General features: G+C 34.8%; 14 non-coding genes across 14 annotated transcripts; all 14 read right to left on the bottom strand.

The window, feature by feature from the left end:
• Window positions 1-371: 371 nt before the first annotated feature.
• Window positions 372-445, bottom strand: TRNAI-AAU (transfer RNA isoleucine (anticodon AAU)). Its single transcript has one exon. It is a non-coding gene; the product is annotated as a tRNA-Ile (tRNA).
• Window positions 446-2,041: 1,596 nt separating this feature from the next.
• TRNAI-AAU (transfer RNA isoleucine (anticodon AAU)) lies at window positions 2,042-2,115 on the bottom strand. The gene has a single exon. It is a non-coding gene; the product is annotated as a tRNA-Ile (tRNA).
• A 1,327-nt stretch (window positions 2,116-3,442) lies between these two features.
• TRNAI-AAU (transfer RNA isoleucine (anticodon AAU)) lies at window positions 3,443-3,516 on the bottom strand. Its single transcript has one exon. It is a non-coding gene; the product is annotated as a tRNA-Ile (tRNA).
• A 1,587-nt stretch (window positions 3,517-5,103) lies between these two features.
• On the bottom strand, window positions 5,104-5,177 carry TRNAI-AAU (transfer RNA isoleucine (anticodon AAU)). The gene has a single exon. It is a non-coding gene; the product is annotated as a tRNA-Ile (tRNA).
• A 1,326-nt stretch (window positions 5,178-6,503) lies between these two features.
• On the bottom strand, window positions 6,504-6,577 carry TRNAI-AAU (transfer RNA isoleucine (anticodon AAU)). Its single transcript has one exon. It is a non-coding gene; the product is annotated as a tRNA-Ile (tRNA).
• Window positions 6,578-8,161: 1,584 nt separating this feature from the next.
• On the bottom strand, window positions 8,162-8,237 carry TRNAY-AUA (transfer RNA tyrosine (anticodon AUA)). The gene has a single exon. It is a non-coding gene; the product is annotated as a tRNA-Tyr (tRNA).
• A 3,247-nt stretch (window positions 8,238-11,484) lies between these two features.
• Window positions 11,485-11,558, bottom strand: TRNAI-AAU (transfer RNA isoleucine (anticodon AAU)). The gene has a single exon. It is a non-coding gene; the product is annotated as a tRNA-Ile (tRNA).
• Window positions 11,559-13,145: 1,587 nt separating this feature from the next.
• Window positions 13,146-13,219, bottom strand: TRNAN-AUU (transfer RNA asparagine (anticodon AUU)). The gene has a single exon. It is a non-coding gene; the product is annotated as a tRNA-Asn (tRNA).
• A 1,587-nt stretch (window positions 13,220-14,806) lies between these two features.
• TRNAI-AAU (transfer RNA isoleucine (anticodon AAU)) lies at window positions 14,807-14,880 on the bottom strand. Its single transcript has one exon. It is a non-coding gene; the product is annotated as a tRNA-Ile (tRNA).
• A 1,588-nt stretch (window positions 14,881-16,468) lies between these two features.
• On the bottom strand, window positions 16,469-16,542 carry TRNAI-AAU (transfer RNA isoleucine (anticodon AAU)). Its single transcript has one exon. It is a non-coding gene; the product is annotated as a tRNA-Ile (tRNA).
• A 1,588-nt stretch (window positions 16,543-18,130) lies between these two features.
• TRNAI-AAU (transfer RNA isoleucine (anticodon AAU)) lies at window positions 18,131-18,204 on the bottom strand. Its single transcript has one exon. It is a non-coding gene; the product is annotated as a tRNA-Ile (tRNA).
• A 1,594-nt stretch (window positions 18,205-19,798) lies between these two features.
• TRNAI-AAU (transfer RNA isoleucine (anticodon AAU)) lies at window positions 19,799-19,872 on the bottom strand. The gene has a single exon. It is a non-coding gene; the product is annotated as a tRNA-Ile (tRNA).
• A 1,588-nt stretch (window positions 19,873-21,460) lies between these two features.
• On the bottom strand, window positions 21,461-21,534 carry TRNAI-AAU (transfer RNA isoleucine (anticodon AAU)). Its single transcript has one exon. It is a non-coding gene; the product is annotated as a tRNA-Ile (tRNA).
• Window positions 21,535-23,122: 1,588 nt separating this feature from the next.
• TRNAI-AAU (transfer RNA isoleucine (anticodon AAU)) lies at window positions 23,123-23,195 on the bottom strand. The gene has a single exon. It is a non-coding gene; the product is annotated as a tRNA-Ile (tRNA).
• Window positions 23,196-27,735: the final 4,540 nt, after the last annotated feature.

The raw sequence follows: 27,735 nt of genomic DNA on the forward strand, positions 1-27,735 counted from the left end.
GCAGAGATCCATTACTTGTGCTCTGGTCTTTAGAAATTCTCCATTTTTTTTTACTTCAGTGTGCACTAATGAGAGGGGAGCACATATCTTCTTCTTCTTCTAGTAACACCTAGTGCCCTCTATGTTTGAACAGCAATATAATAACTGATTAATTTGCCCTTGCATATCTTAGTTATGCCATATTGCTTGATTTGAGACAAAAGTCACTGAGCCATGTAGAGAAAAATCTTCATCAGCCAAAGGATGACACTCCCACTGGCTTCTGATATGTATTTGAAGAGATTTTGTGATATATGTGTCTATGATGTTTTCACGTATTCATGCACTCCACCGATGACCTTATTCCATTCTTGTCCATCAAGAAAAACAAATGGCCCATACGGGGATCGAACCCGTGTCCTTGGCGCTATTAGCACCACGCTCTAACCAACTGAGCTAACAGGCCACAGATATTGCTGCCAGCACACACAAAACTGGCAAATGTACCTCAAAGCACAGATCATATTTTGTTATTATAGCATTTCATTTTTCAAAAAAAAGCTTAAGCCATAGAGTCACTTGAAGCATGGGTATCATAAAAATGCTCCAGTTTCTTTCCACATTACAAAATAAAAATAAATATTAGATAGGATAATAACAAAGATTAAGGCATCTAGTAATAGTATAAAAATGGACAATTTAGACTAGGAGTATATGCAAATCTAAGCAAAATCAATCTAAAAAATCTAATACACAATTTTTAATTGTAAATTTACAGATTGTTGAAAAAGATAATCCCAGGATGTAATCCATTATGTATTAAATTTAGTATGTTTTACCAAGTTGTGTATGAATAACTTTTAACACAAAAAAATATATATTGGGGAAGTAGCTTAATGTGCCCATTGGAAATAAAGAATGCTAGCCCATTTTGGAATGCAAAGCTTAAGAAAATACAAACTTCAATCCATAGGAAAGCACTTTTTATTCAGTCTACACTCTGTAATCATACTATAGCTTAATTTACAAATTGTGATGTCATTATCAGACTTAACTCACAAGAGACTTTCATCCCTGGTCTATAAAAAAGGCAGTCCTCTGTTATAAAGCTTGAAACAATTGTAAGTGGCTGATATGCAAATATGGAAATACATAAAAACTGTCAATTCAATGCTAGGATAACATAAGGGGTGATGCTCCAACTGAAATTGGTCCTAGGCATTTAGGTTTCTAGTATCTATCTTCTCCTTTAAAAAATAGGTTACTTTTTATATATTATCATTGGTTTTGGACAAATATTCTACATAATACCTATTGCATCCCTGAGCTTATTAGAAACTTGAAATAATATATATAAAGTATTGAAATTCTTTTCTTTGCATTTAAAAGATGAGCGCACTTCAGTAGATTCCATTGCTCAGGTGAGGGTTCCATGGTATAATTGTTAGCACCCTGGACTTTGAATCTAGACATCTGAGTTCATATCTCGTGGGAGCTAACATTGTTTATTTTCCTTTGTTCAAAGCTCCATTTTCATTCAATGTATGAGTATTGCAAATCTTCATTTAAAATTCATATAAATTCCATCATCTTCAGTGGTGTCCTTTGTTTAAACTCATTTTTAAACTTATCAAATCAGAAGTATGTCAAATATTTGGAAATAAGAAAAGATGCAATAAGAATGCAGAGATCCATTACATGTGCTCTGGTCTTTAGAAATTCTCAATTTTTTTTACTTCAGTGTGCACTAATGAGAGGGGAGCACATATCTTCTTCTTCTTCTTCTTCTTCTAGTAACACCTAGTGCCCTCTATGTTTGAGCAGCAATATAATAACTGATTAATTTGCCCTTGCATATCTTAGTTATGCCATATTGCTTGATTTGAGACAAAAGTCACTGAGCCATGTAGAGAAAAATCTTCATCAGCCAAAGGATGACACTCCCACTGGCTTCTGATATGTATTTGAAGAGATTTTGTGATATATGTGTCTATGATGTTTTCAAGTATTCATGCACTCCACCGATGAGCTTATTCCATTCTTGTCCATCAAGAAAAGCAAATGGCCCATACGGGAATCGAACCCGTGACCTTGGCGTTATTAGCACCACGCTCTAACCAACTGAGCTAACAGGCCACAGATATTACTGCCAGCAAACACAAAACTGGCAAATGTACCTCAAAGCACAGATCATATTTTGTTTTTATAGCATTTCATTTTTCAAAAAAAAGCTTAAGCCATAGAGTCACTTGAAGCATGGGTATCATAAAAATGCTCCAGTTTCTTTCCACATTGGGGAAGTAGCTTAATGTGCCCATTGGAAATAAAGAATGCTAGCCCATTTTGGAATGCAAAGCTTAAGAAAATACAAACTTCAATCCAAAGGAAAGCACTTTTTATTCAGTCTACACTCTGTAATCATACTATAGCTTAATTTACAAATTGTGATGTCATTATCAGACTTAACTCACAAGAGACTTTCATCCTTGGTCTATAAAAAAGGCAGTCCTCTGTTATAAAGCTTGAAACAATTGTAAGTGGCTGATATGCAAATATGGAAATACAGAAAAACTGTCAATTCAATGCTAGGATAACATAAGGGGTGCTGCTCCAACTGAAATTGGTCCTAGGCATTTAGGTTTCTAGTATCTATCTTCTCCTTTAAAAAATAGGTTACTTTTTATATATTATCATTGGGTTTGGACAAATATTCTACATATTACCTATTGCATCCCTGAGCTTATTGGAAACTTGAAATAATATATATAAAGTATTGAATTTCTTTTCTTTGCATTTAAAAGATGAGCGCACTTCAGTAGATGCCATTGCTCAGGTGAGGGTTCCATGGTGTAATTGTTAGCACCCTGGACTTTGAATCTAGTAATCTGAGTTCATATCTCGTGGGAGCTAACATTGTTTATTTTCCTTTTGTTCAAAACTCCATTTTCATTCAATGTATGAGTATTGCAAATCTTCATTTAAAATTCATATAAATTCCATCATCTTCAGTGGTATCCTTTGTTTAAACTCATTTTTAAACTTATCAAATCAGAAGTATGTCAAATATTTGGAAATAAGAAAATATGCAATAAGAATGCAGAGATCCATTACTTGTTCTCTGGTCTTTAGAAATTCTCCATTTTTTTTACTTCAGTGTGCACTAATGAGAGGGGAGCACATATCTTCTTCTTCTAGTAACACCTAGTGCCCTCTATGTTTGAGCAGCAATATAATAACTGATTAATTTGCCCTTGCATATCTTAGTTATGCCATATTCCTTGATTTGAGACAAAACTCACTGAGCCATGTAGAGAAAAATCTTCATCAGTCAAAGGATGACACTCCCACTGGCTTCTGATATGTATTTGAAGAGATTTTGTGATATATGTGTCTATGATGTTTTCAAGTATTCATGCACTCCACCGATGAGCTTATCCCATTCTTGTCCATCAAGAAAAGCAAATGGCCCATACGGGGATCGAACCCGTGACCTTGGCGTTATTAGCACCACGCTCTAACCAGCTGAGCTAACCGGCCACATATATTACTGCAAGCAAACACAAAACTGGCAAATGTACCTCAAAGCACAGATCATATTTTGTTTTTATAGCATTTCATTTTTCAAAAAAAGCTTAAGCCATAGATTCACTTGAAGCATGGGTATCATAAAAATGCTCCAGTTTCTTTCCACATTACAAAATAAAAATAAATATTAGATAGGATAATAACAAAGATTAAGGCATCTAGTAATAGTATAAAAATAGACAATTTAGACTAGGAGTATATGCAAATCTAAGCAAAATCAATCTAAAAAATCTAATACACAATTTTTAACTGTAAATTTACAGATTGTTGAAAAAGATAATCCCAGGATGTAATCCATTATGTATTAAATTTAGTATGTTTTACCAAGTTGTGTTTGAATAACTTTTAACACAAAAAAATATATATTGGGGAAGTAGCTTAATGTGCCCATTGGAAATAAAGAATGCTAGCCCATTTTGGAATGCAAAGCTTAAGAAAATACAAACTTCAATCCATAGGAAAGCACTTTTTATTCAGTCTACACTCTGTAATCATACTATAGCTTAATTTACAAATTGTGATGTCATTATCAGACTTAACTCACAAGAGACTTTCATCCTTGGTCTATAAAAAAGGCAGTCCTCTGTTATAAAGCTTGAAACAATTGTAAGTGGCTGATATGCAAATATGGAAATACAGAAAAACTGTCAATTCAATGCTAGGATAACATAAGGGGTGATGCTCCAACTGAAATTGGTCCTAGGCATTTAGGTTTCTAGTATCTATCTTCTCCTTTAAAAAATAGGTTACTTTTTATATATTATCATTGGTTTTGGACAAATATTCTACATAATACCTATTGCATCCCTGAGCTTATTAGAAACTTGAAATAATATATATAAAGTATTGAATTTCTTTTCTTTGCATTTAAAAGATGAGCGCACTTCAGTAGATGCCATTGCTCAGGTGAGGGTTCCATGGTGTAATTGTTAGCACCCTGGACTTTGAATCTAGTCATCTGAGTTCATATCTCGTGGGAGCTAACATTGTTTATTTTCCTTTTGTTCAAAGCACCATTTTCATTCAATGTATGAGTATTGCAAATCTTCATTTAAAATTCATATAAATTCCATCATCTTCAGTGGTGTCCTTTGTTTAAACTCATTTTTAAACTTATCAAATCAGAAGTATGTCAAATATTTGGAAATAAGAAAATATGCAATAAGAATGCAGAGATCCATTACTTGTGCTCTGGTCTTTAGAAATTCTCCATTTTTTTTACTTCAGTGTGCACTAATGAGAGGGGTGCACATATCTTCTTCTTCTTCTAGTAACACCTAGTGCCCTCTATGTTTGAGCAGCAATATAATAACTGATTAATTTGCCCTTGCATATCTTAGTTATGCCATATTGCTTGATTTGATACAAAAGTCACTGAGCCATGTAGAGAAAAATCTTCATCAGCCAAAGGATGACACTCCCACTGGCTTCTGATATGTATTTGAAGAGATTTTGTGATATATGTGTCTATGATGTTTTCAAGTATTCATGCACTCCACCGATGAGCTTATTCCATTCTTGTCCATCAAGAAAAGCAAATGGCCCATACGGGGATCGAACCCGTGACCTTGGCGTTATTAGCACCACGCTCTAACCAACTGAGCTAACAGGCCACAGATATTACTGCCAGCAAACACAAAACTGGCAAATGTACCTCAAAGCACAGATCATATTTTGTTTTTATAGCATTTCATTTTTCAAAAAAAAGCTTAAGCCATAGAGTCACTTGAAGCATGGGTATCATAAAAATGCTCCAGTTTCTTTCCACATTGGGGAAGTAGCTTAATGTGCCCATTGGAAATAAAGAATGCTAGCCCATTTTGGAATGCAAAGCTTAAGAAAATACAAACTTCAATCCATAGGAAAGCACTTTTTATTCAGTCTACACTCTGTAATCATACTGTAGCTTAATTTACAAATTGTGATGTCATTATCAGACTTAACTCACAAGAGACTTTCATCCTTGGTCTATAAAAAAGGCAGTCCTCTGTTATAAAGCTTGAAACAATTGTAAGTGGCTGATATGCAAATATGGAAATACAGAAAAACTGTCAATTCAATGCTAGGATAACATAAGGGGTGATGCTCCAACTGAAATTGGTCCTAGGCATTTAGGTTTCTAGTATCTATCTTCTCCTTTAAAAAATAGGTTACTTTTTATATATTATCATTGGGTTTGGACAAATATTCTACATATTACCTATTGCATCCCTTAGCTTATTGGAAACTTGAAATAATATATATAAAGTATTGAATTTCTTTTCTTTGTATTTAAAAGATGAGCGCACTTCAGTAGATGCCATTGCTCAGGTGAGGGTTCCATGGTGTAATTGTTAGCACCCTGGACTTTGAATCTAGTAATCTGAGTTCATATCTCGTGGGAGCTAACATTGTTTATTTTCCTTTTGTTCAAAACTCCATTTTCATTCAATGTATGAGTATTGCAAATCTTCATTTAAAATTCATGTAAATTCCATCATCTTCAGTGGTATCCTTTGTTTAAACTCATTTTTAAACTTATCAAATCAGAAGTATGTCAAATATTTGGAAATAAGAAAATATGCAATAAGAATGCAGAGATCCATTACTTGTTCTCTGGTCTTTAGAAATTCTCCATTTTTTTACTTCAGTGTGCACTAATGAGAGGGGAGCACATATCTTCTTCTTCTAGTAACACCTAGTGCCCTCTATGTTTGAGCAGCAATATAATAACTGATTAATTTGCCCTTGCATATCTTAGTTATGCCATATTCCTTGATTTGAGACAAAAGTCACTGAGCCATGTAGAGAAAAATCTTCATCAGTCAAAGGATGACACTCACACTGGCTTCTGATATGTATTTGAAGAGATTTTGTGATATATGTGTCTATGATGTTTTCAAGTATTCATGCACTCCACCGATGAGCTTATTCCATTCTTGTCCATCAAGAAAAGCAAATTGCCCATACGGGGATCGAACCCGTGACCTTGGCATTATTAGCACCACGCTCTAACCAACTGAGCTAACCGGCCACATATATTACTGCAAGCAAACACAAAACTGGCAAATGTACCTAAAAGCACAGATCATATTTTGTTTTTATAGCATTTCATTTTTCAAAAAAAGCTTAAGCCATAGAGTCACTTGAAGCATGGGTATCATAAAAATGCTCCAGTTTCTTTCCACATTACAAAATAAAAATAAATATTAGATAGGATAATAACAAAGATTAAGGCATCTAGTAATAGTATAAAAATAGACAATTTAGACTAGGAGTATATGCAAATCTAAGCAAAATCAATCTAAAAAATCTAATACACAATTTTTAACTGTAAATTTACAGATTGTTCAAAAAGATAATCCCAGGATGTAATCCATTATGTATTAAATTTAGTATGTTTTACCAAGTTGTGTATGAATAACTTTTAACACAAAAAAATATATATTGGGGAAGTAGCTTAATGTGCCCATTGGAAATAAAGAATGCTAGCCCATTTTGGAATGCAAAGCTTAAGAAAATACAAACTTCAATCCATAGGAAAGCACTTTTTATTCAGTCTACACTCTGTAATCATACTATAGCTTAATTTACAAATTGTGATGTCATTATCAGACTTAACTCACAAGAGACTTTCATCCTTGGTCTATAAAAAAGGCAGTCCTCTGTTATAAAGCTTGAAACAATTGTAAGTGGCTGATATGCAAATATGGAAATACAGAAAAACTGTCAATTCAATGCTAGGATAACATAAGGGGTGATGCTCCAACTGAAATTGGTCCTAGGCATTTAGGTTTCTAGTATCTATCTTCTCCTTTAAAAAATAGGTTACTTTTTATATATTATCATTGGTTTTGGACAAATATTCTACATAATACCTATTGCATCCCTGAGCTTATTAGAAACTTGAAATAATATATATAAAGTATTGAATTTCTTTTCTTTGCATTTAAAAGATGAGCGCACTTCAGTAGATGCCATTGCTCAGGTGAGGGTTCCATGGTGTAATTGTTAGCAACCTGGACTTTGAATCTAGTCATCTGAGTTCATATCTCGTGGGAGCTAACATTGTTTATTTTCCTTTTGTTCAAAGCTCCATTTTCATTCAATGTATGAGTATTGCAAATCTTCATTTAAAATTCATATAAATTCCATCATCTTCAGTGGTGTCCTTTGTTTAAACTCAATTTTAAACTTATCAAATCAGAAGTATGTCAAATATTTGGAAATAAGAAAAGATGCAATAAGAATGCAGAGATCCATTACTTGTGCTCTGGTCTTTAGAAATTCTCCATTTTTTTTACTTCAGTGTGCACTAATGAGAGGGGAGCACATATCTTCTTCTTCTAGTAACACCTAGTGCCCTCTATGTTTAAGCAGCAATATAATAACTGATAAATTTGCCCTTGCATATCTTAGTTATGCCATATTCCTTGATTTGAGACAAAAGTCACTGAGCCATGTAGAGAAAAATCTTCATCAGCCAAAGGATGACACTCCCACTGGCTTCTGATATGTATTTGAAGAGATTTTGTGATATATGTGTCTATGATGTTTTCAAGTATTCATGCACTCCACCGATGAGCTTATTCCATTCTTGTCCATTAAGAAAAGCAAATGGCCCATACGGGGATCGAACCCGTGACCTTGGCGTTATTATAGAACCATGCTCTAACCAACTGAGCAAACAGGCCACAGATATTACTACCAGCAAACACAAAACTGGCAAATGTACCTCAAAGCACAGATCATATTTTGTTTTTATAGCATTTCATTTTTCAAAAAAAAGCTTAAGCCATAGAGTCACTTGAAGCATGGGTATCATAAAAATGCTCCAGTTTCTTTCCACATTACAAAATAAAATAAATATTAGATAGGATAATAACAAAGATTAAGGCATCTAGTAATAGTATAAAATAGACAATTTAGACTAGTAGTATATGCAAATCTAAGCAAAATCAATCTAAAAAATCTAATACACAATTTTTAATTGTAAATTTACAGATTGTTCAAAAAGATAATCCCAGGATGTAATCCATTATGTATTAAATTTAGTATGTTTTACCAAGTTGTGTATGAATAACTTTTAACACAAAAAAATATATATTGGGGAAGTAGCTTAATGTGCCCATTGGAAATAAAGAATGCTAGCCCATTTTGGAATGCAAATCTTAAGAAAATACAAACTTCAATCCATAGGAAAGCACTTTTTATTCAGTCTACACTCTGTAATCATACTATAGCTTAATTTACAAATTGTGATGTCATTATCAGACTTAACTCACAAGAGACTTTCATCCTTGGTCTATAAAAAAGGCAGTCCTCTGTTATAAAGCTTGAAACAATTGTAAGTGGCTGATATGCAAATATGGAAATACAGAAAAACTGTCAATTCAATGCTAGGATAACATAAGGGGTGATGCTCCAACTGAAATTGGTCCTAGGCATTTAGGTTTCTAGTATCTATATTCTCCTTTAAAAAATAGGTTACTTTTTATATATTATCATTGGTTTTGGACAAATATTCTACATAATACCTATTGCATCCCTGAGCTTATTAGAAACTTGAAATAATATATAAAGTATTGAATTTCTTTTCTTTGCATTTAAAAGATGAGCGCACTTCAGTAGATGCCATTGCTCAGGTGAGGGTTCCATGGTGTAATTGTTAGCACCCTGGACTTTGAATCTAGTCATCTGAGTTCATATCTCGTGGGAGCTAACATTGTTTATTTTCCTTTTGTTCAAAGCTCCATTTTCATTCAATGTATGAGTATTGCAAATCTTCATTTAAAATTCATATAAATTCCATCATCTTCAGTGGTGTCCTTTGTTTAAACTCATTTTTAAACTTATCAAATCAGAAGTATGTCAAATATTTGGAAATAAGAAAAGATGCAATAAGAATGCAGAGATCCATTACTTGTGCTCTGGTCTTTAGAAATTCTCCATTTTTTTTTACTTCAGTGTGCACTAATGAGAGGGGAGCACATATCTTCTTCTTCTTCTAGTAACACCTATTGCCCTCTATGTTTGAGCAGCAATATAATAACTGATTAATTTGCCCTTGCATATCTTAGTTATGCCATATTGCTTGATTTGAGACAAAAGTCACTGAACCATGTAGAGAAAAATCTTCATCAGCCAAAGGATGACACTCACACTGGCTTTTGATATGTATTTGAAGAGATTTTGTGATATATGTGTCTATTATGTTTTCAAGTATTCATGCACTCCACCGATGAGCTTATTCCATTCTTGTCCATCAAGAAAAGCAAATGGCCCATACGGGGACAGAACCCATGACTATGGCGTTATTAGCACTGCGCTCTAACAAACTGAGCTAACCGGCCACAGATATTACTGCAAGCAAACACAAAACTGGCAAATGTACCTCAAAGCACAGATCATATTTTGTTTTTATAGCATTTCATTTTTCAAAAAAAAGCTTAAGCCATAGAGTCACTTGAAGCATGGGTATCATAAAAATGCTCCAGTTTCTTTCCACATTACAAAATAAAAATAAATATTAGATAGGATAATAACAAAGATTAAGGCATCTACTAATAGTATAAAAATAGACAATTTAGACAAGGAGTATATGCAAATCTAAGCAAAATCAATCTAAAAAATCTAATACACAATTTTTAATTGTAAATTTACAGATTGTTGAAAGAGATAATCACAGGATGTAATCCATTATGTATTAAATTTAGTATGTTTTACCAAGTTGTGTATGAATAACTTTTAACACAAAAAAATATATATTGGGGAAGTAGCTTAATGTGCCCATTGGAAATAAAGAATGCTAGCCCATTTTGGAATGCAAAGCTTAAGAAAATACAAACTTCAATCCATAGGAAAGCACTTTTTATTCAGTCTACACTCTGTAATCATACTATAGCTTAATTTACAAATTGTGATGTCATTATCAGACTTAACTCACAAGAGACTTTCATCCTTGGTCTATAAAAAAGGCAGTCCTCTGTTATAAAGCTTGAAACAATTGTAAGTGGCTTATATGCAAATATGGAAATACAGAAAAACTGTCAATTCAATGCTAGGATAACATAAGGGGTGATGCTCCAACTGAAATTGGTCCTAGGCATTTAGGTTTCTAGTATCTATCTTCTCCTTTAAAAAATAGGTTACTTTTTATATATTATCATTGGTTTTGGACAAATATTCTACATAATACCTATTGCATCCCTGAGCTTATTAGAAACTTGAAATAATATATATAAAGTATTGAATTTCTTTTCTTTGCATTTAAAAGATGAGCGCACTTCAGTAGATACCATTGCTCAGGTGAGGGTTCCATGGTGTAATTGTTAGCACCCTGGACTTTGAATCTAGTCATCTGAGTTCATATCTCGTGGGAGCTAACATTGTTTATTTTCCTTTTGTTCAAAGCACCATTTTCATTCAATGTATGAGTATTGCAAATCTTCATTTAAAATTCATATAAATTCCATCATCTTCAGTGGTGTCCTTTGTTTAAACTCATTTTTAAACTTATCAAATCAGAAGTATGTCAAATATTTGGAAATAAGAAAAGATTCAATAAGAATGCAGAGATCCATTACTTGTGCTCTGGTCTTTAGAAATTCTCCATTTTTTTTACTTCAGTGTGCACTAATGAGAGGGGAGCACATATCTTCTTCTTCTTCTAGTAACACCTAGTGCCCTCTATGTTTGAGCAGCAATATAATAACTAATTAATTTGCCCTTGCATATCTTAGTTATGCCATATTGCTTTATTTGAGACAAAAGTCACTGAGCCATGTAGAGAAAAATCTTCATCAGCCAAAGGATGATACTCCCACTGGCTTCTGATATGTATTTGAAGAGATTTTGTGATATATGTGTCTATGATGTTTTCAAGTATTCATGCACTCCACCGATGAGCTTATTCCATTCTTGTCCATCAAGAAAAGCAAATGGCCCATACGGGGATCGAACCCGTGACCTTGGCGTTATTAGCACCACGCTCTAACCAACTGAGCTAACCGGCCACAGATATCACTGCAAGCAAACACAAAACTGGCAAATGTACCTCAAAGCACAGATCATATTTTGTTTTTATAGCATTTCATTTTTCAAAAAAAAGCTTAAGCCATAGAGTCACTTGAAGCATGTGTATCATAAAAATGCTCCAGTTTCTTTCCACATTACAAAATAAAAATAAATATTAGATAGGATAATAACAAAGATTAAGGCATCTACTAATAGTATAAAAATAGACAATTTAGACAAGGAGTATATGCAAATCTAAGCAAAATCAATCTAAAAAATCTAATACACAATTTTTAATTGTAAATTTACAGATTGTTGAAAAAGATAACCCAGGATGCCATCCATTATGTATTAAATTTAGTATGTTTTACCAAGTTGTGTATGAATAACTTTTAACACAAAAAAATATATATTGGGGAAGTAGCTTAATGTGCCCATTGGAAATAAAGAATGCTAGCCCATTTTGGAATGCAAAGCTTAAGAAAATACAAACTTCAATCCATAGGAAAGCACTTTTTATTCAGTCTACACTCTGTAATCATACTATAGCTTAATTTACAAATTGTGATGTCATTATCAGACTTAACTCACAAGAGACTTTCATCCTTGGTCTATAAAAAAGGCAGTCCTCTGTTATAAAGCTTGAAACAATTGTAAGTGGCTGATATGCAAATATGGAAATACAGAAAAACTGTCAATTCAATGCTAGGATAACATAAGGGGTGATGCTCCAACTGAAATTGGTCCTAGGCATTTAGGTTTCTAGTATCTATCTTCTCCTTTAAAAAATAGGTTACTTTTTATATATTATCATTGGGTTTGGACAAATATTCTACATAATACCTATTGCATCCCTGAGCTTATTAGAAACTTGAAATAATATATATAAAGTATTGAATTTCTTTTCTTTGCATTTAAAAGATGAGCGCACTTCAGTAGATGCCATTGCTCAGGTGAGGGTTCCATGGTGTAATTGTTAGCACCCTGGACTTTGAATCTAGTAATCTGAGTTCATATCTCGTGGGAGCTAACATTGTTTATTTTCCTTTTGTTCAAAGCTCCATTTTCATTCAATGAATGAGTATTGCAAATCTTCATTTAACATTCATATAAATTCCATCATCTTCAGTGGTGTCCTTTGTTTAAACTCATTTTTAAACTTACCAAATCAGAAGTATGTCAAATATTTGGAAATAAGAAAAGATGCAATAAGAATGCAGAGATCCATTACTTGTGCTCTGGTCTTTAGAAATTCTCCATTTTTTTTACTTCAGTGTGCACTAATGAGAGGGGAGCTCATATCTTCTTCTTCTTCTAGTAACACCTAGTGCCCTCTATGTTTGAGCAGCAATATAATAACTGATTAATTTGCCCTTGCATATCTTAGTTATGCCATATTGCTTGATTTGAGACAAAAGTCACTGTGCCATGTAGAGAAAAATCTTCATCAGCCAAAGGATGACACTCCCACTGGCTTCTGATATGTATTTGAAGAGATTTTGTGATATATGTGTCTATGATGTTTTCAAGTATTCATGCACTCCACCGATGAGCTTATTCCATTCTTGTCCATCAAGAAAAGCAAATGGCCCATACGGGGATCGAACCCGTGACCTTGGCGTTAATAGCACCACGCTCTAACCAACTGAGCTAACCGGCCACAGATATCACTGCAAGCAAACACAAAACTGGCAAATGTACCTCAAAGCACAGATCATATTTTGTTTTTATAGCATTTCATTTTTCAAAAAAAAGCTTAAGCCATAGAGTCACTTGAAGCATGTGTATCATAAAAATGCTCCAGTTTCTTTCCACATTACAAAATAAAAATAAATATTAGATAGGATAATAACAAAGATTAAGGCATCTACTAATAGTATAAAAATAGACAATTTAGACAAGGAGTATATGCAAATCTAAGCAAAATCAATCTAAAAAATCTAATACACAATTTTTAATTGTAAATTTACAGATTGTTGAAAAAGATAACCCAGGATGCCATCCATTATGTATTAAATTTAGTATGTTTTACCAAGTTGTGTATGAATAACTTTTAACACAAAAAAATATATATTGGGGAAGTAGCTTAATGTGCCCATTGGAAATAAAGAATGCTAGCCCATTTTGGAATGCAAAGCTTAAGAAAATACAAACTTCAATCCATAGGAAAGCACTTTTTATTCAGTCTACACTCTGTAATCATACTATAGCTTAATTTACAAATTGTGATGTCATTATCAGACTTAACTCACAAGAGACTTTCATCCTTGGTCTATAAAAAAGGCAGTCCTCTGTTATAAAGCTTGAAACAATTGTAAGTGGCTGATATGCAAATATGGAAATACAGAAAAACTGTCAATTCAATGCTAGGATAACATAAGGGGTGATGCTCCAACTGAAATTGGTCCTAGGCATTTAGGTTTCTAGTATCTATCTTCTCCTTTAAAAAATAGGTTACTTTTTATATATTATCATTGGGTTTGGACAAATATTCTACATAATACCTATTGCATCCCTGAGCTTATTAGAAACTTGAAATAATATATATAAAGTATTGAATTTCTTTTCTTTGCATTTAAAAGATGAGCGCACTTCAGTAGATGCCATTGCTCAGGTGAGGGTTCCATGGTGTAATTGTTAGCACCCTGGACTTTGAATCTAGTAATCTGAGTTCATATCTCGTGGGAGCTAACATTGTTTATTTTCCTTTTGTTCAAAGCTCCATTTTCATTCAATGAATGAGTATTGCAAATCTTCATTTAACATTCATATAAATTCCATCATCTTCAGTGGTGTCCTTTGTTTAAACTCATTTTTAAACTTACCAAATCAGAAGTATGTCAAATATTTGGAAATAAGAAAAGATGCAATAAGAATGCAGAGATCCATTACTTGTGCTCTGGTCTTTAGAAATTCTCCATTTTTTTTACTTCAGTGTGCACTAATGAGAGGGGAGCTCATATCTTCTTCTTCTTCTAGTAACACCTAGTGCCCTCTATGTTTGAGCAGCAATATAATAACTGATTAATTTGCCCTTGCATATCTTAGTTATGCCATATTGCTTGATTTGAGACAAAAGTCACTGTGCCATGTAGAGAAAAATCTTCATCAGCCAAAGGATGACACTCCCACTGGCTTCTGATATGTATTTGAAGAGATTTTGTGATATATGTGTCTATGATGTTTTCAAGTATTCATGCACTCCACCGATGAGCTTATTCCATTCTTGTCCATCAAGAAAAGCAAATGGCCCATACGGGGATCGAACCCGTGACCTTGGCGTTATTAGCACCACGCTCTAACCAACTGAGCTAACCGGCCACAGATATCACTGCAAGCAAACACAAAACTGGCAAATGTACCTCAAAGCACAGATCATATTTTGTTTTTATAGCATTTCATTTTTCAAAAAAAAGCTTAAGCCATAGAGTCACTTGAAGCATGTGTATCATAAAAATGCTCCAGTTTCTTTCCACATTACAAAATAAAAATAAATATTAGATAGGATAATAACAAAGATTAAGGCATCTACTAATAGTATAAAAATAGACAATTTAGACAAGGAGTATATGCAAATCTAAGCAAAATCAATCTAAAAAATCTAATACACAATTTTTAATTGTAAATTTACAGATTGTTGAAAAAGATAACCCAGGATGCAATCCATTATGTATTAAATTTAGTATGTTTTACCAAGTTGTGTATGAATAACTTTTAACACAAAAAAATATATATTGGGGAAGTAGCTTAATGTGCCCATTGGAAATAAAGAATGCTAGCCCATTTTGGAATGCAAAGCTTAAGAAAATACAAACTTCAATCCATAGGAAAGCACTTTTTATTCAGTCTACACTCTGTAATCATACTATAGCTTAATTTACAAATTGTGATGTCATTATCAGACTTAACTCACAAGAGACTTTCATCCTTGGTCTATAAAAAAAGGCAGTCCTCTGTTATAAAGCTTGAAACAATTGTAAGTGGCTGATATGCAAATATGGAAATACAGAAAAACTGTCAATTCAATGCTAGGATAACATAAGGGGTGATGCTCCAACTGAAATTGGTCCTAGGCATTTAGGTTTCTAGTATCTATCTTCTCCTTTAAAAAATAGGTTACTTTTTATATATTATCATTGGGTTTGGACAAATATTCTACATAATACCTATTGCATCCCTGAGCTTATTAGAAACTTGAAATAATATATATAAAGTATTGAATTTCTTTTCTTTGCATTTAAAAGATGAGCGCACTTCAGTAGATGCCATTGCTCAGGTGAGGGTTCCATGGTGTAATTGTTAGCACCCTGGACTTTGAATCTAGTAATCTGAGTTCATATCTCGTGGGAGCTAACATTGTTTATTTTCCTTTTGTTCAAAGCTCCATTTTCATTCAATGTATGAGTATTGCAAATCTTCATTTAACATTCATATAAATTCCATCATCTTCAGTGGTGTCCTTTGTTTAAACTCATTTTTAAACTTACCAAATCAGAAGTATGTCAAATATTTGGAAATAAGAAAAGATGCAATAAGAATGCAGAGATCCATTACTTGTGCTCTGGTCTTTAGAAATTCTCCATTTTTTTTACTTCAGTGTGCACTAATGAGAGGGGAGCTCATATCTTCTTCTTCTTCTAGTAACACCTAGTGCCCTCTATGTTTGAGCAGCAATATAATAACTGATTAATTTGCCCTTGCATATCTTAGTTATGCCATATTGCTTGATTTGAGACAAAAGTCACTGTGCCATGTAGAGAAAAATCTTCATCAGCCAAAGGATGACACTCCCACTGGCTTCTGATATGTATTTGAAGAGATTTTGTGATATATGTGTCTATGATGTTTTCAAGTATTCATGCACTCCACCGATGAGCTTATTCCATTCTTGTCCATCAAGAAAAGCAAATGGCCTATACGGGGATCGAACCCGTGACCTTGGCGTTATTAGCACCACGCTCTAACCAACTGAGCTAACCGGCCACAGATATCACTGCAAGCAAACACAAAACTGGCAAATGTTCCTCACAGCACAGATCATATTTTGTTTTTATAGCATTTCATTTTTCAAAAAAAAGCTTAAGCCATAGAGTCACTTGAAGCATGTGTATCATAAAAATGCTCCAGTTTCTTTCCACATTACAAAATAAAAATAAATATTAGATAGGATAATAACAAAGATTAAGGCATCTACTAATAGTTAAAAAATAGACAATTTAGACAAGGAGTATATGCAAATCTAAGCAAAATCAATCTAAAAAATCTAATACACAATTTTTAATTGTAAATTTACAGATTGTTGAAAAAGATAATCCCAGGATGTAATCCATTATGTATTAAATTTAGTATGTTTTACCAAGTTGTGTATGAATAACTTTTAACACAAAAAAATATATATTGGGGAAGTAGCTTAATGTGCCCATTGGAAATAAAGAATGCTAGCCCATTTTGGAATGCAAAGCTTAAGAAAATACAAACTTCAATCCATAGGAAAGCACTTTTTATTCAGTCTACACTCTGTAATCATACTATAGCTTAATTTACAAATTGTGATGTCATTATCAGACTTAACTCACAAGAGACTTTCATCCTTGGTCTATAAAAAAGGCAGTCCTCTGTTATAAAGCTTGAAACAATTGTAAGTGGCTGATATGCAAATATGGAAATACAGAAAAACTGTCAATTCAATGCTAGGATAACATAAGGGGTGATGCTCCAACTGAAATTGGTCCTAGGCATTTAGGTTTCTAGTATCTATCTTCTCCTTTAAAAAATAGGTTACTTTTTATATATTATCATTGGGTTTGGACAAATATTCTACATAATACCTATTGCATCCCTGAGCTTATTAGAAACTTGAAATAATATATATAAAGTATTGAATTTCTTTTCTTTGCATTTAAAAGATGAGCGCACTTCAGTAGATGCCATTGCTCAGGTGAGGGTTCCATGGTGTAATTGTTAGCACCCTGGACTTTGAATCTAGTAATCTGAGTTCATATCTCGTGGGAGCTAACATTGTTTATTTTCCTTTTGTTCAAAGCTCCATTTTCATTCAATGTATGAGTATTGCAAATCTTCATTTAAAATTCATATAAATTCCATCATCTTCAGTGGTGTCCTTTGTTTAAACTCATTTTTAAACTTATCAAATCAGAAGTATGTCAAATATTTGGAAATAAGAAAAGATGCAATAAGAATGCAGAGATCCATTACTTGTGCTCTGGTCTTTAGAAATTCTCCATTTTTTTTTACTTCAGTGTGCACTAATGAGAGGGGAGCACATATCTTCTTCTTCTTCTAGTAACACCTAGTGCCCTCTATGTTTGAGCAGCAATATAATAACTGATTAATTTGCCCTTGCATATCTTAGTTATGTCATATTGCTTGATTTGAGACAAAAGTCACTGAGCCATGTAGAGAAAAGTCTTCATCAGCCAAAGGATGACACTCCCACTGGCTTCTGATATGTATTTAAAAAGATTTTGTGATATATGTGTCTATGATGTTTTCAAGTATTCATGCACTCCACGATTAGCTTATTCCATTCTTGTCCTTCAAGAAAAGCAAATGGCCTATACGGGGATCGAACCCATGACCTTGGCGTTATTAGCACCTCGCTCTAACCAACTGAGCTAACAGGCCACTCATATTACTGCAAGCAAACACAAAACTGGCAAATGTACCTCAAAGCACAGATCATATTTTGTTTTTATAGCATTTCATTTTTCAAAAAAAAGCTTAAGCCATAGAGTCACTTGAAGCATGGGTATCATAAAAATGCTCCAGTTTCTTTCCACATTACAAAATAAAAATAAATATTAGATAGGATAATAACAAAGATTAAGGCATCTACTAATAGTATAAAAATAGACAAGTTAGACAAGGAGTATATGCAAATCTAAGCAAAATCAATCTAAAAAATCTAATACACAATTTTTAATTGTAAATTTACAGATTGTTGAAAAAGATAATCCCAGGATGTAATCCATTATGTATTAAATTTAGTATGTTTTACCAAGTTGTGTATGAATAACTTTTAACACAAAAAAATATATATTGGGGAAGTAGCTTAATGTGCCCATTGGAAATAAAGAATGCTAGCCCATTTTGGAATGCAAAGCTTAAGAAAATACAAACTTCAATCCATAGGAAAGCACTTTTTATTCAGTCTACACTCTGTAATCATACTATAGCTTAATTTACAAATTGTGATGTCATTATCAGACTTAACTCACAAGAGACTTTCATCCTTGGTCTATAAAAAAGGCAGTACTCTGTTATAAAGCTTGAAACAATTGTAAGTGGCTGATATGCAAATATGGAAATACAGAAAAACTGTCAATTCAATGCTAGGATAACATAAGGGGTGATGCTCCAACTGAAATTGGTCCTAGGCATTTAGGTTTCTAGTATCTATCTTCTCCTTTAAAAAATAGGTTACTTTTTATATATTATCATTGGGTTTGGACAAATATTCTACATAATACCTATTGCATCCCTGAGCTTATTAGAAACTTGAAATAATATATATAAAGTATTGAATTTCTTTTCTTTGCATTTAAAAGATGAGTGCACTTCAGTAGATGCCATTGCTCAGGTGAGGGTTCCATGGTGTAATTGTTAGCACCCTGGACTTTGAATCTAGTAATCTGAGTTCATATCTCGTGGGAGCTAACATTGTTTATTTTCCTTTTGTTCAAAGCTCCATTTTCATTCAATGTACGAGTATTGCAAATCTTCATTTAAAATTCATATAAATGCCATCATCTTCAGTGGTGTCCTTTGTTTAAACTCATTTTTAAACTTATCAAATCAGAAGTATGTCAAATATTTGGAAATAAGAAAAGATGCAATAAGAATGCAGAGATCCATTACTTGTGCTCTGGTCTTTAGAAATTCTCCATTTTTTTTTACTTCAGTGTGCACTAATGAGAGGGGAGCACATATCTTCTTCTTCTTCTTCTTCTAGTAACACCTAGTGCCCTCTATGTTTGAGCAGCAATATAATAACTGATTAATTTGCCCTTGCATATCTTAGTTATGTCATATTGCTTGATTTGAGACAAAAGTCACTTAGCCATGTAGAGAAAAATCTTCATCAGCTAAAGGATGACACTCCCACTGGCTTCTGATATGTATTTGAAAAGATTTTGTGATATATGTGTCTATGATGTTTTCAAGTATTCATGCACTCCACGATAAGCTTATTCCATTCTTGTCCATCAAGAAAAGCAAACGGCCCATACGGGGATCGAACACGTTACCTTGGCGTTATTAGCAACACGCTCTAACCAACTGAGCTAACAGGCCACGCATATTACTGCCAGCAAACACAAAACTGGCAAATGTGCCTCAAAGCACAGATTACATTTTGTTTTTATAGCATTTCATTTTTCAAAAAAAAGCTTAAGCCATAGAGTCACTTGAAGCATGTGTATCATAAAAATGCTCCAGTTTCTTTCCACATTACAAAATAAAAATAAATATTAGATAGGATAATAACAAAGATTAAGGCATCTAGTAATAGTATAAAAATAGACAATTTAGACTAGGAGTATATGCAAATCTAAGCAAAATCAATCTAAAAAATCTAATACACAATTTTTAATTGTAAATTTACAGATTGTTGAAAAAGATAATCCCAGGATGTAATCCATTATGTATTAAATTTAGTATGTTTTACCAAGTTGTGTATGAATAACTTTTAACACAAAAAAATATATATTGGGGAAGTAGCTTAATGTGCCCATTGGAAATAAAGAATGCTAGCCCATTTTGGAATGCAAAGCTTAAGAAAATACAAACTTCAATCCATAGGAAAGCACTTTTTATTCAGTCTACACTCTGTAATCATACTATAGCTTAATTTACAAATTGTGATGTCATTATCAGACTTAACTCACAAGAGACTTTCATCCTTGGTCTATAAAAAAGGCAGTCCTCTGTTATAAAGCTTGAAACAATTGTAAGTGGCTGATATGCAAATATGGAAATACAGAAAAACTGTCAATTCAATGCTAGGATAACATAAGGGGTGATGCTCCAACTGAAATTGGTCCTAGGCATTTAGGTTTCTAGTATCTATCTTCTCCTTTAAAAAATAGGTTACTTTTTATATATTATCATTGGGTTTGGACAAATATTCTACATAATACCTATTGCATCCCTGAGCTTATTAGAAACTTGAAATAATATATATAAAGTATTGAATTTCTTTTCATTGCATTTAAAAGATGAGCGCACTTCAGTAGATGCCATTGCTCAGGTGAGGGTTCCATGGTGTAATTGTTAGCACCCTGGACTTTGAATCTAGTAATCTGAGTTCATATCTCGTGGGAGCTAACATTGTTTATTTTCCTTTTGTTCAAAGCTCCATTTTCATTCAATGAATGAGTATTGCAAATCTTCATTTAACATTCATATAAATTCCATCATCTTCAGTGGTGTCCTTTGTTTAAACTCATTTTTAAACTTACCAAATCAGAAGTATGTCAAATATTTGGAAATAAGAAAAGATGCAATAAGAATGCAGAGATCCATTACTTGTGCTCTGGTCTTTAGAAATTCTCCATTTTTTTTACTTCAGTGTGCACTAATGAGAGGGGAGCTCATATCTTCTTCTTCTTCTAGTAACACCTAGTGCCCTCTATGTTTGAGCAGCAATATAATAACTGATTAATTTGCCCTTGCATATCTTAGTTATGCCATATTGCTTGATTTGAGACAAAAGTCACTGTGCCATGTAGAGAAAAATCTTCATCAGCCAAAGGATGACACTCCCACTGGCTTCTGATATGTATTTGTAGAGATTTTGTGATATATGTGTCTATGATGTTTTCAAGTATTCATGCACTCCACCGATGAGCTTATTCCATTCTTGTCCATCAAGAAAAGCAAATGGCCCATACGGGGATCGAACCCGTGACCTTGGCGTTATTAGCACCACGCTCTAACCAACTGAGCTAACAGGCCACACATATTACTACCAGCAAACACAAAACTGGCAAATGTACCTCAAAGCACAGATCACATTTTGTTTTTATAGCATTTAATTTTTCAAAAAAAAGCTTAAGCCATAGAGTCACTTGAAGCATGGGTATCATAAAAATGCTCCAGTTTCTTTCCACATTACAAAATAAAAATAAATATTAGATAGGATAATAACAAAGATTAAGGCATCTAGTAATAGTATAAAAATAGACAATTTAGACTAGGAGTATATGCAAATCTAAGCAAAATCAATCTAAAAAATCTAATACACAATTTTTAATTGTAAATTTACAGATTGTTGAAAAAGATAATCCCAGGATGTAATCCATTATGTATTAAATTTAGTATGTTTTACCAAGTTGTGTATGAATAACTTTTAACACAAAAAAATATATATTGGGGAAGTAGCTTAATGTGCCCATTGGAAATAAAGAATGCTAGCCCATTTTTGAATGCAAAGCTTAAGAAAATACAAACTTCAATCCATAGGAAAGCACTTTTTATTCAGTCTACACTCTGTAATCATACTATAGCTTAATTTACAAATTGTGATGTCATTATCAGACTTAACTCACAAGAGACTTTCATCCTTGGTCTATAAAAAAGGCAGTCCTCTGTTATAAAGCTTGAAACAATTGTAAGTGGCTGATATGCAAATATGGAAATACAGAAAAACTGTCAATTCAATGCTAGGATAACATAAGGGGTGATGCTCCAACTGAAATTGGTCCTAGGCATTTAGGTTTCTAGTATCTATCTTCTCCTTTAAAAAATAGGTTACTTTTTATATATTATCATTGGGTTTGGACAAATATTCTACATAATACCTATTGCATCCCTGAGCTTATTAGAAACTTGAAATAATATACATAAAGTATTGAATTTCTTTTCTTTGCATTTAAAAGATGAGTGCACTTCAGTAGATGCCATTGCTCAGGTGAGGGTTCCATGGTGTAATTGTTAGCACCCTGGACTTTGAATCTAGTAATCTGAGTTCATATCTCGTGGGAGCTAACATTGTTTATTTTCCTTTTGTTCAAAGCTCCATTTTCATTCAATGTATGAGTATTGCAAATCTTCATTTAAAATTCATATAAATTCCATCATCTTCAGTGGTGTCCTTTGTTTAAACTCATTTTTAAACTTATCAAATCAGAAGTATGTCAAATATTTGGAAATAAGAAAAGATGCAATAAGAATGCAGAGATCCATTACTTGTGCTCTGGTCTTTAGAAATTCTCCATTTTTTTTACTTCAGTGTGCACTAATGAGAGGAGAGCTCATATCTTCTTCTTATTCTAGTAACACCTAGTGCCCTCTATGTTTGAGCAGCAATATAATAACTGATTAATTTGCCCTTGCATATCTTAGTTATGCCATATTGCTTGATTTGAGACAAAAGTCACTGAGCCATGTAGAGAAAAATCTTCATCAGCCAAAGGATAACACTCCCACTGGCTTCTGATATGTATTTGAAGAGATTTTGTGATATATGTGTCTATGATGTTTTCAAGTATTCATGCACTCCACCGATGAGCTTATTCCATTCTTGTCCATCAAGAAAAGCAAATGGCCCATACGGGATCGAACCCGTGACCTTGGCATTATTAGCACCACACTCTAACCAACTGAGCTAACCGGCCACAGATGTTACTGCAAGCAAACACAAAACTGGCAAATGTACCTCAAAGCACAGATCATATTTTGTTTTTATAGCATTTCATTTTTCAAAAAAAAAGCTTAAGCCATAGAGTCCCTTGAAGCATGGGTATCATAAAAATGCTCCAGTTTCTTTCCACATTACAAAATAAAAATAAATATTAGATAGGATAATAACAAAGATTAAGGCATCTACTAATAGTATAAAAATAGACAAGTTAGACAAGGAGTATATGCAAATCTAAGCAAAATCAATCTAAAAAATCTAATACACAATTTTTAATTGTAAATTTACAGATTGTTGAAAAAGATAATCCCAGGATGTAATCCATTATGTATTAAATTTAGTATGTTTTACCAAGTTGTGTATGAATAACTTTTAACACAAAAAAATATATATTGGGGAAGTAGCTTAATGTGCCCATTGGAAATAAAGAATGCTAGCCCATTTTGGAATGCAAAGCTTAAGAAAATACAAACTTCAATCCATAGGAAAGCACTTTTTATTCAGCCTACACTCTGTAATCATACTATAGCTTAATTTGCAAATTGTGATGTCATTATCAGACTTAACTCACAAGAGACTTTCATCCTTGGTCTATAAAAAAGGCAGTCCTCTGTTATAAAGCTTGAAACAATTGTAAGTGGCTGATATGCAAATATGGAAATACAGAAAAACTGTCAATTCAATGCTAGGATAACATAAGGGGTGATGCTCCAACTGAAATTGGTCCTAGGCATTTAGGTTTCTAGTATCTATCTTCTCCTTTAAAAAATAGGTTACTTTTTATATATTATCATTGGGTTTGGACAAATATTCTACATAATACCTATTGCATCCCTGAGCTTATTAGAAACTTGAAATAATATATATAAAGTATTGAATTTCTTTTCTTTGCATTTAAAAGATGAGCGCACTTCAGTAGATGCCATTGCTCAGGTGAGGGTTCCATGGTGTAATTGTTAGCACCCTGGACTTTGAATCTAGTAATCTGAGTTCATATCTCGTGGGAGCTAACATTGTTTATTTTCCTTTTGTTCAAAGCTCCATTTTCATTCAATGTATGAGTATTGCAAATCTTCATTTAAAATTCATATAAATTCCATCATCTTCAGTGGTGTCCTTTGTTTAAACTCATTTTTAAACTTATCAAATCAGAAGTATGTCAAATATTTGGAAATAAGAAAAGATGCAATAAGAATGCAGAGATCCACTACTTGTGCTCTGGTCTTTAGAAATTCTCCATTTTTTTTACTTCAGTGTGCACTAATGAGAGGGGAGCACATATCTTCTTCTTCTTCTTCTAGTAACACCTAGTGCCCTCTATGTTTGAGCAGCAATATAATAACTGATTAATTTGCCCTTGCATATCTTAGTTATGTCATATTGCTTGATTTGAGACAAAAGTCACTGAGCCATGTAGAGAAAAATCTTCATCAGCCAAAGGATGACACTCCCACTGGCTTCTGATATGTATTTGAAAAGATTTTGTGATATATGTGTCTATGATGTTTTCAAGTATTCATGCACTCCACGATGAGCTTATTCCATTCTTGTCCATCAAGAAAAGCAAATGGCCCATACGGGGATCGAACTAGAGATGAGCGCCGGAAATTTTTCGGGTTTTGTGTTTTGGTTTTGGGTTCGGTTCCGCGGCCGTGTTTTGGGTTCGACCGCGTTTTGGCAAAACCTCACCGAATTTTTTTTGTCGGATTCGGGTGTGTTTTGGATTCGGGTGTTTTTTTCAAAAAACCCTAAAAAACAGCTGAAATCATAGAATTTGGGGGTCATTTTGATCCCAAAGTATTATTAACCTCAAAAACCATAATTTACACTCATTTTCAGTTTATTCTGAATACCTCACACCTCACAATATTATTTTTAGTCCTAAAATTTGCACCGAGGTCGCTGTGTGAGTAAGATAAGCGACCCTAGTGGCCGACACAAACACCGGGCCCATCTAGGAGTGGCACTGCAGTGTCACGCAGGATGTCCCTTCCAAAAAACCCTCCCCAAACAGCACATGACGCAAAGAAAAAAAGAGGCGCAATGAGGTAGCTGTGTGAGTAAGATAAGCGACCCTAGTTACCGACACAAACACCGGGCCCATCTAGGAGTGGCACTGCAGTGTCACACAGGATGTCCCTTCCAAAAAACCCTCCCCAAACAACACATGACGCAAAGAAAAAAAGAGGCGCAATGAGATAGCTGACTGTGTGAGTAAGATAAGCGACCCTAGTGGCCGACACAAACACCGGGCCCATCTAGGAGTGGCACTGCAGTGTCACGCAGGATGGCCCTTCCAAAAAACCCTCCCCAAACAGCACATGACGCAAAGAAAAAAAGAGGCGCAATGAGGTAGCTGACTGTGTGAGTAAGATAAGCGACCCTAGTGGCCGACACAAACACCGGGCCCATCTAGGAGTGGCACTGCAGTGTCACGCAGGATGGCCCTTCCAAAAAACCCTCCCCAAACAGCACATGACGCAAAGAAAAAAAGAGGCGCAATGAGGTAGCTGACTGTGTGAGTAAGATAAGCGACCCTAGTGGCCGACACAAACACCGGGCCCATCTAGGAGTGGCACTGCAGTGTCACGCAGGATGGCCCTTCCAAAAAACCCTCCCCAAACAGCACATGACGCAAAGAAAAAGAAAAGAAAAAAGAGGTGCAAGATGGAATTGTCCTTGGGCCTTCCCACCCACCCTTATGTTGTATAAACAGGACATGCACACTTTAACCAACCCATCATTTCAGTGACAGGGTCTGCCACACGACTGTGACTGATATGACGGGTTGGTTTGGACCCCCCCAAAAAAGAAGCAATTAATCTCTCCTTGCACAAACTGGCTCTACAGAGGCAAGATGTCCACCTCATCATCATCCTCCGATATATCACCGTGTACATCCCCCTCCTCACAGATTATCAATTCGTCCCCACTGGAATCCACCATCTCAGCTCCCTGTGTACTTTGTGGAGGCAATTGCTGCTGGTCAATGTCTCCGCGGAGGAATTGATTATAATTCATTTTAATGAACATCATCTTCTCCACATTTTCTGGATGTAACCTCGTACGCCGATTGCTGACAAGGTGAGCGGCGGCACTAAACACTCTTTCGGAGTACACACTTGTGGGAGGGCAACTTAGGTAGAATAAAGCCAGTTTGTGCAAGGGCCTCCAAATTGCCTCTTTTTCCTGCCAGTATAAGTACGGACTGTGTGACGTGCCTACTTGGATGCGGTCACTCATATAATCCTCCACCATTCTTTCAATGTTGAGAGAATCATATGCAGTGACAGTAGACGACATGTCCGTAATCGTTGTCAGGTCCTTCAGTCCGGACCAGATGTCAGCATCAGCAGTCGCTCCAGACTGCCCTGCATCACCGCCAGCGGGTGGGCTCGGAATTCTGAGCCTTTTCCTCGCACCCCCAGTTGCGGGAGAATGTGAAGGAGGAGATGTTGACAGGTCGCGTTCCGCTTGACTTGACAATTTTCTCACCAGCAGGTCTTTCAACCCCAGCAGACTTGTGTCTGCCGGAAAGAGAGATCCAAGGTAGGTTTTAAATCTAGGATCGAGCACGGTGGCCAAAATGTAGTGCTCTGATTTCAACAGATTGACCACCCGTGAATCCTTGTTAAGCGAATTAAGGGCTCCATCCACAAGTCCCACATGCCTAGCGGAATCGCTCCGTGTTAGCTCCTTCTTCAATGTCTCCAGCTTCTTCTGCAAAAGCCTGATGAGGGGAATGACCTGACTCAGGCTGGCAGTGTCTGAACTGACTTCACGTGTGGCAAGTTCAAAGGGCATCAGAACCTTGCACAACGTTGAAATCATTCTCCACTGCACTTGAGACAGGTGCATTCCACCTCCTATATCGTGCTCAATTGTATAGGCTTGAATGGCCTTTTGCTGCTCCTCCAACCTCTGAAGCATATAGAGGGTTGAATTCCACCTCGTTACCACTTCTTGCTTCAGATGATGGCAGGGCAGGTTCAGTAGTTTTTGGTGGTGCTCCAGTCTTCTGTACGTGGTGCCTGTACGCCGAAAGTGTCCCGCAATTCTTCTGGCCACCGACAGCATCTCTTGCACGCCCCTGTCGTTTTTTAAAAAATTCTGCACCACCAAATTCAAGGTATGTGCAAAACATGGGACGTGCTGGAATTTGCCCATATTTAATGCACACACAATATTGCTGGCGTTGTCCGATGCCACAAATCCACAGGAGAGTCCAATTGGGGTAAGCCATTCTGCGATGATCTTCCTCAGTTGCCGTAAGAGGTTTTTAGCTGTGTGCGTATTCTGGAAAGCGGTGATACAAAGCGTAGCCTGCCTAGGAAAGAGTTGGCGTTTGCGAGATGCTGCTACTGGTGCCGCCGCTGCTGTTCTTGCGGCGGGAGTCCATACATCTACCCAGTGGGCTGTCACAGTCATATAGTCCTGACCCTGCCCTGCTCCACTTGTCCACATGTCCGTGGTTAAGTGGACATTGGGTACAACTGCATTTTTTAGGACACTGGTGA

This window comes from Pseudophryne corroboree, chromosome 11, assembly GCF_028390025.1.
Source record: "Pseudophryne corroboree isolate aPseCor3 chromosome 11, aPseCor3.hap2, whole genome shotgun sequence".
NCBI lineage: Eukaryota > Metazoa > Chordata > Amphibia > Anura > Myobatrachidae > Pseudophryne > Pseudophryne corroboree.